Source organism: Pundamilia nyererei, unplaced genomic scaffold (genome assembly GCF_000239375.1).
Source record: "Pundamilia nyererei isolate P.nyererei 1_Seehausen unplaced genomic scaffold, PunNye1.0 scaffold00028, whole genome shotgun sequence".
NCBI lineage: Eukaryota > Metazoa > Chordata > Actinopteri > Cichliformes > Cichlidae > Pundamilia > Pundamilia nyererei.
Window position 1 is genome coordinate 3,022,835 of NW_005187429.1, and position 7,610 is coordinate 3,030,444.

The window sequence follows — 7,610 nt, forward strand, 5'->3', positions numbered from 1 at the left end:
CTCTTCTCTTCTCTTCTCTTCTCTTCTCTTCTCTTCTCTTCTCTTCTCTTCTCTTCTCTTCTCTTCTCTTCTCACATTTTTCTCATTCTTCTCCTTCCATTGGCTCTCCCTGCCTGCCCGTCTGTGTGTCTGCCCCCTCTCCCTCCTCCCTACCCCAGCCTCCATCCACCCAACCATCCAACCAAGCTCAGGGCTGCCGAGGGGTGAGAAAGTGCAAGTCATGCAACACTGCCTAAGTGTTTGTTTTCTGAACAAGACTCTCTCTCTTTCTCACAGTCATTTATTTCTCTCCATCTCTATCTCCCTTTGTTTGTGTAACTCTTAACCACTCTCCCTCTTTCTCAGTTTCTCTCCGCCTTGCTACTCTCTTTCTCGGCCCCCCTTGAGCTTCTCTAACTCTGTGCCCATCTGTCATTGGCAGATCCTCCATCACTCTCTCACTATCTGTCCGTACTCCTATATGTGTGTTGTTTGTTGTTGTTTGTGTGCAATTACGAGCGGAGGATGACAGTGAATAAAGTGGCAGCCTTGTCAAAGTTCCCAGTCTGGCAAGGGTTCTTCTAATGTGCACACGCACACGCACACACATAGGCAGCGCCGTGCTTGCAAACACACACTCACACAGATGAATGCAAAACTACGTCGACAAAAAGCTGCAGAGAAGCTTAGATCAAGAAATAAGAGAAGGAGAGACAGACAGTGAAGTATAAGCCTGTAGCAACACTCTACTGTCTAGTTGAACTATATTTAGCTGTGAGATAACACATCACGTTGGACTTATCCCTTTGATCATGATTATGATTATGACTGGGCAATCATGCACCCACACACACACTGAAAGGCACATACATTATGTGCAGCAGAATTTGCATTAAAAAAGTTGCAATAGCATGTAAAATGTAAACTATAAGTGTTTAGCAACCAGTTGCTGTAATATTTACCCATTCTTTATAGGATTTCAGCTGCTCAGCAGTTTACTCTTTTGTCTATTACCTTTCATAAGGGTGAACCAAAGGGAGTTGTTTAGAAGCAGCACTCTTACCATAGAGCCAGTATGTTGGTATATGTGCAAAATGTGGTTTGGCATTATCTTCCTGAAAAAGATTTCATCTGGATGGCAGTCTGTGTTGCTTTGAAATCTCAAATATTTCTCAGCATTAGTGGTTCTTCACAAATGGCTCCTGCCATGCTTCCCTATTTGAACTGTGTGCTGATAACAAGTCGGATCACCCCTCTTCTCTGAGGTCATTTTCCTTATATTTTCCAAAAGATGTTAAAGTTGTAAAGTTCTTTATTTAGGTTGTTGTCCCAGCTTTCTCTCATATGTCTTTCCACGTCAAACTTTAGTATGTTAGTCTCCTTTGTCCTGTTTTACATTTTGTAGATAGCTGGATGTCTTCTGTGTTTTGTGTAGTTTGACATTGCTTGTCTTGTTGTCTTGATTGTTTTCTGCTGTGTCTTGCTACCCAGGCATTTCCTGTTTCCCCGATTACCGCTTAGTAGGGATGGGTACCGGTGTCCGGTGCCGTTCTGACATAAACGGTAGTAACCAGACCGAAAAGCAGCGCACATTTCGGTGCTTTATTTCGGTGCTTTTTTTTCCTGAGCTGTGATACACTTCTAGCCAATCATTTTACGTTTCCGAGGATAGTAGGCGGGGCCAGGTACGTACGTTCTTTTATGCAGAGCTACAGATTAAAAAATGCCCAAGGCGAAGCGGGCAAAAGTCTGGCTGTACTTCACAGCAAAATATGCAAACTCAGCAGCCTGCAACAAGTGCTTTAAGCTGATACTGTGATACTGTCAAAGGAAGTAACACCTCGAATCCGATGAAACACCTGGCGACGCATAGCGTTTTTTTTAAAAACCGAGAAATGCGCCGTATTTGATGGCAGCAGCAGCCGTTCTTCTCTGCGTGAGTAGCTTAATGTTGTTCGTGTGTAATTTACGTTGAGTAGGCTAACCACGTTATTACATTAATGCATGTAAGGTGAACTAGCAAACATCATCATAGCTACATGCGGCTGTCTTGTTTGATGGCAGATACTCCCTTCACCCTGGCCAAAAAGGCTAAAATGACCAAAGAAAAAGAGGGAAACAGCTGAACATGAGAGGTTTTTGGACAAAGTTTGTGTTTTTTCCATTGTTTAAGCACTGCTTCCAGCCAAGAGTGATACCATATATGCCCCATAGCTGCAGAAAAGGCTAACATTGTTATCTTTTTACAAAAAACCAGCTGAATATGAGAGGTTTTTGGACCAATTTTGTGTTCTCCATTCTTTAAGCACCGGTTTGAGCACCGTTTGAGCACCGGCACCGTTTCAAAAGTACCGATTTGGCACCGGTATCAGATAAAACCTAAACGATACCCATCCCTACCCTTTAGTGTGTCTCTGTGTGTATAAATAATCATGTCTTCCCATTGTCCTTTGTCACAGTGTCTGTTACCTATCTTGTGTGCCGTCTGCAAGTTTTTGGTCATCGGTTGGATTTTTGCATGGACTTTCTAACCGCCTAATAAAAGGTGCATTTTCTGTTTAAATGAATCTGCCTCCTGAGACTGCATTAGGCTCCTTATCCTGCAAATCTCGTCACCTTTTAATCGTTCTATACGTTGTATCTCACTCACTCTGTAGAAGCAGAGATGCCATGCTGGCCTGCCATTTTCAGCGTCTTGTCCAAGACACTTGGGCTTGTGCAGGAGCGTATGATTAGTGGCCAGCCCGCTGTACCATCTAAACCGCAGCTGCTCAGAAAGTGCAGCCGCATTTCTGGATCTTGTGTATATAAATATTTTTTTCTTTTTATGGTAGAGCTTGAGCTGGCATTTGTGGATACGACGATGAAATGTGTTGACTAGGACTGGTTCACGACTGACAGGAAATACCACTACAGAATCTTGTGCTTTTGGCCTCATCCCTTGCATGCAAAGATTTCTCAGGGATGATTGTCAAATTAAAAGACATAATTTTTTTAAATTGCTGAAATATTTGACACCTTTCCAGAGTGGGTAAACACCTCCCCCATCTTTAACTCTGAATGTCAGGTTCTCTGGATGTTTTGTGTAATTGACCTGTTTCCATAGCTCTAGGTGCTTTTTAATATTATGCTTTTTTTTTTTTTTTGTCTTTTTACTCCTCCACTAACCCTTTTCAAACTTGCTTCTGGCATCAAATTCATTATTTAAACAGCATCTCAACTTTTTTGGAAGATCATTTGTAGTTTAGTTTTGCTTGTTTACCAATGCTCAGTTTATACACTACTGATTTATTTGTTTTTATTCCTTTGCATATTGACTTGTTTCCAGATCGACACAAAGTTTCATTTTTTTGTATGTCATACATCATATTCTGAAATTTAATGATAAATTGGAATGTTTTCAAAAATTGTAATGCAAACAGATGCACTGTAGCAAACACTGATCGTGGAGCCTCACCAGAATTTCTGTGTCTAGATGTCCACAACGTGTCTGCTGTATGTTGACTTAATAAGCCAATATGCTTATTACAGTGCTCCTGGGTAGAGATGCAAAGTATAATGGGTTTTTCTTGCTTTGATGGGAGTTTAATTGGATTGTGTTTATTCTGTAGTCACTACAAGTCACTGTTATTTAACAAGATCATATATTTGGGTCATTAGCGAACTGCATTCTACAGATGTTTGATATAACTCACCAAATAGAGAATGTAAATGTTTGATAAGGGATCCAGTGGTTTTAGAACTCAACAAACATGGGAATTTTCCCAACTTGAAAGCAGTTACAGATCGAAAGTGACAACTACAACTAGAAACTGTAATAATGGATGTATTGGAAAGATAACATCAGCATTCAACATATTTAGTATATTATAGAGGCCTGTTTGACAGATGCATGCAAAGATTTGAGTGAGCAGCTTTTAAAATTATCATTCACTCTATTCGTAGATTTTTAAAGAACTTCCTCATCAGTTTGTACATAGTTTTGCATATAATTTGTCATTGTAGGGTTAGGTCCTCCAAAACAACTGAGAGACTCTCCAGAAGTTCTTCTATGAATTTGAGTTGTTTCATTGTTTTCCCATCTCTTTGTGTAATCCAGGACTGACTTTGTAATGCTGAGATCAGTGCTCTGTGGGGACCATGCAGTCTGTCACAGGACTCCTTGTTCTTTTTGTAGCTGCAGATTTTTCTTTCTCTTTTTTTTTTTAGGTGGATTCTGGCCACTGGAACTTTTTCATAGCTGTTATAACTCTTAAAAATAAGTCATCTCTGTCGATGTCTGCATTGCAGGAACTAGAACCTTTCAGAGTTCTTAAAGCCCTGCATTTTGGGGTCTTTGACATACATGTGTGGTGGAAAAATCCAAGTAAGCAACAAAAAGGGGGGAAATGGAAGTCATAAAGCATATGTCAGATTTTCTAGTTTGGGCATCCACCCACAGTGAAGCAATGTAGTATGTGTAGATGAAAATTGGCAGCTTTTTCAGTGTACTATATATGCCACTAAGTTAAAGACAACAGCTCAACTTTAATGCTAAAAAGAGACTTTTTTTGTATTTAATATGCCAGTTTTTCAGCGATAGTTTGGAAGGATATCGATTTGTTAGAGATACAGTATGACAGTCCAGTCCAGTGTTTAAGTAAATATTTTGTAATTGTTGTATTAAACAGTCATAGTTGTGGGTGGCCTTATGACTTCTGTTGTGGCGCCATAACCACAATGCACTCCATTACTGTGAGAGTAAAACATAAAGTGTTTATAAATTATAGATTGCCTTTTAAGGTGAGGGTAAGTCTCCAGGAGATTAATGTTCATGAGTACTGTGTCCTCTGAAGTAGCAACTGTGAGAGAAAGGTGGCATATATGAACCTGCAGTGAGTGAAAAATGCCAGTATTTGCTGACCTGCACACAGGTTTTGGTAAGGTGGAGAAGCGTGTTTGTGAGTGTGTGTATAGAGAAAAAAAAGGCTCAAGCACATGGAGGACAGGCAGCTTGGGTTACAGGTCGTCTGATATCTACACACACCCACACCACAGCGCACAGTCCTGCACGTACACACTGCAAGCTCAGCAAGATTCAGGTGACTTAGCTTTTCAGCGAATGTGTGTTTGAGTGTCACTTTCAGTGAAGCAGTCCTCTCTTTGTGCAATGTAGGTCAGCTGAGCCTGCTCTCTCGATCCCTCTCCACGTCTCCCATGCATCTTAAGCTTTTCCTCACTCTCATACCCTCCCTCTGCTCTCCAGTCTTTCTCACCTCCCTGCCTCTGTTTATCCCTTTCTCGACCTTCCTCGGTCTCTTCCCTCATTAACTGTTGTTGTAGCCATGCTGTTTTCTTTTTTCTTTCTTTAAGATACCAAAGTTTCCCACAGTGGATGCGAGAAGGGGATTTACAGTGGGAATTACTCTTTTGTTCTACTTTGAGTTCTTTTTCTTTCTCTTTTCCACTATGAACACTTCTTTCTGGCTTTTAGTAACACTGCAGGATAAAATGGAAGCAACTGGGAGGATTATGAAGTTAGCATTGGTGTCTCTGCTCCCGCAGCACAGCTGTGATTTCTAGTTATATTTGTATATTTAAATGCTTTATAATTTCCCACATTACCTTTAATGTGACATGATAGTACACTTTTCCAGCAGAAGTTGTTCAGTAGCTGCTATGCTATTGTTGTCATGACTTGTTTACCTGATTTTTGTCTAAGGTTAACTATTATTTTATGTTGCACATATAAGACTTCTCTTGGAGTACAACCATTTTCATGTGTCTGAATCATAGCATGAGAAGATCTGAGCTGCATGTACCGACATTGTCCGTGTTTGAGGTGACAGCTGATACGAAATGTCTCTCATCTTTGAACACTCAGGCATATAACGTTCCCTTTACCTTAGAGTCTTAAGTTGAGCAAGAGCTTGTTGAGTTGTTTTTACGTAGTAGATTCGGATTCCTTTATTGTCAGTCTGTCAGTACATCACAGATGCATTGCTGAATGAAGTTATAAGTACAGAAGGGAAGAAAAACCACCAAAAACATCACAATAAAGACAGAATGAGGTTAAGATTATAGGGCAACTGACTATTACACATGAACAGTAAAATAAGATAAATAAAAATAGTATTGCACGGTGTATACAAACTCTTTAAGACTGAGGTGAGGTCAGCTATTGGATTGATGTGCATTATTGTCTCTGTTTTTGTATTTTGTGACTAAACAGTAGCGTGACTGAGGTTAGGTTTGCTGAAGAGACATGTCAAAGATTTATTGCAAAAGGATTCCAAGAGTGTACAAGTGAATACTAATGTAGAAAATAGGGAGCATAAAACCATTAAATGGAAGAATGATAATTGAGAATGGTTATGTAGTAGGAGAGGTGGACAGGCTGAGGCAAGAGAGTCAAGTGGAGGTGGAGTGACAGAGAGGAGAAAAAGAGGGAGATACAGAGAGTGCATCTCAGGGCTAAAAGCTCAGCGATCAACATTCCCTCTCAGCACACATCTGAATCATGCCGGCTCGATTAAACAGATAAAGTATATACTTGAATAAGCGAGTGTGCGCTGTGTACCATGAAACAAAGGCTGCTGTGTGCTCCGTGCGAATGTGAATATGCATGTGTGTTTACTCCTACGCCTGTTTCTGCAGCTGTGTTGTAGTAGCATTACAACACGTCTTAAATTACAGGAATCTGCTTGAGCTGCATGATGTCCCTCGCTCTAGAGAACACACATTTACACACATACTGTGTGTGGGGGAATTAGCTAAGAAGGCAGTGGAAGCCTCCAAAGTTTGGTTGAAAAACTACATTTTTGGGGTTTTTTTTTTAGCAACTTTAGAGTAGGACTCAAATTGAGAACCACTAACTGTTAAAATTCAATGCAGTATTTTATTTGATGATATTGCCAAACCAGCTAAATAAATGCGGCTGTAACCTGTTTTTAATCAGTTTCCTCAGTCCCGTTTGACACGTTTTAGTGAATGGATGGATGGTCCACATCTTCCATCCATCTTCTTCATTAAAGACGCTTTTAGAAAAAGAAAAGTATTTTCAGATGGTAATCATCTGGTTCCTTATTGGGCAAAAATAGTGAAAACCTTTACTTTTATTTTGTCAAGTCCATCCATTTTCTTAACTGCATTTCCAGTTAGGGGATTGTGGGGTGCCACAACCTGTCCCAACTGTCATAGGGCCAAAGCCAGGCTACGCTCCGGACAGACTCTCAGTCCATCACAAGGCTTTTTTCAGTCTGTAGCATCACTTAGGCGTTGATATAATTTGCTGTTTTACTGCAGAAATGGACGGTTTTCTAAATGTGTAACTGTGCAGGCGGTCACAGAAACCAGGGACGGTACAAACTCACTGACTCTACAAAGAACAAATAAATTGGTGAGCCGTGCAGCAGTGTGTTAGTGAACGATATGTGAGCTACCTGTGCGTGTGCGTGTCTGTGTGTGTGTCTGTATGTGAAGTTGTGCTGTGCTTCAAGAAAAAAAACATGTGTCAGCATAATTGAATATACACAGGTGTCAGTGTTTGAGTAAGCAAGCGGTTCATGCTCGGTGTTGTGTGTGTGTGTGTGTGTGTGTGTGTGTGTGTGTGTGTGTGTGTGTGTGTGTGTGTGTGTGTGTGTGTGTGTGTG

The 7,610-nt window shown here is 40.6% G+C and overlaps 1 protein-coding gene across 3 annotated transcripts in view; it reads left to right on the forward strand.

The window, feature by feature from the left end:
• atxn1a (ataxin 1a) overlaps positions 1-7,610 on the forward strand; it is a 98,094-nt gene that overhangs the window by 82,562 nt on the left and 7,922 nt on the right. The gene's annotated exons all lie outside the window — the stretch shown is intronic.